Source organism: Rhincodon typus, chromosome 8, assembly GCF_021869965.1.
Source record: "Rhincodon typus isolate 14 chromosome 8, sRhiTyp1.1, whole genome shotgun sequence".
In the NCBI taxonomy this organism is placed as follows: Eukaryota; Metazoa; Chordata; class Chondrichthyes; order Orectolobiformes; family Rhincodontidae; genus Rhincodon; species Rhincodon typus.
In genome coordinates, this window is record NC_063339.1 from 3,848,555 (window position 1) to 3,849,706 (window position 1,152).

The window sequence follows — 1,152 nt, forward strand, 5'->3', positions numbered from 1 at the left end:
ACCAGAACTGTATGCAATATTCCAAATGTGGTCTAACTAAAGTTCTATAAAGCTGCAGCATAACTTATCAATCCTTATACTCAATGCCCCTTCTAATGAAGGCAAGCATGCCATAGGCCTTTTTTACTATCTTATCTACTTGCACTACTACCTTCAGTGATCTGTGAACCTGCACACCCAGATCCCTCTGCATATCAATGCTCCTGAGGGTTCTGCTATTCACTGTATAATTTCCGCTTGTGCTTGACCTTCCAAAATGCATCATCTCACATTTGTCCAGATTAAACTCCATCTGCCACTTTTCTGCCCATGCCTCCAACTGATCCATATCTTGTTGTATCCTCTAACAATCCTCCTCACTATCCGCAACTCCACCAATCTTTGTATCATCCACAAACTTACTAATTAGACCAGACACTTTTTCTTCTAAATCATTTATGTAGATCACGAACAGCAGAGATCCCAGCACTGATCCCTACGGAACGCCTCTAATCACAACCCTCAATTCCAAAAAGCATCCTTCCACCACTACCCTCTGTCTCCCTTGATTAAGCCAGTTCTGTCAGCTTGTCATCTTGCCAGCTCAACCCGATACCATGTTATTTCACCTTTTGTACCAGTCTGCCATCTTTCTCAATAATTTCCCTACCACTCACAGGCCTGTAATTTCTAAGATTATCCCTGTTACCCTTCTTAAAAAATGGTACAACATTGGCTATTCTCCAATCCTCCGAGACCTTACCTGTGGCCAAAAAGGATACAAAGATGTCTGTCAATGCTCCAGCAATTTGTTCTCTTGCTTCCCTCAATATTCTGGGACAGATCCCATCAGGACCCAGGGACCTATTTACCTTAATACTTTTTAAGATGGACAACTCCTCTGCTCCACATGTTCTTTTTCCTCCTCCTTCCTTTCCTTTATTTTCTTCTTCTCTCCCCTCAGCACTGGAGCTGGCAGCAAGTCCAGAGCAGCAAGCCCTCGTGCCGTGGAGCACCGCAAGCAGCGAGCCCTGCAGCAGCGCATGGACTGTAATCCTAGGAGCAGTGTGGGGACTGTAATCCCAGGAGCAGTGCAGGGACTGTAATCCTAGGAGCAGTGTGGGGACTGTAATCCCAGGAGCAGTGCGGGGACTGTAATCCCAGGAGCAGTGC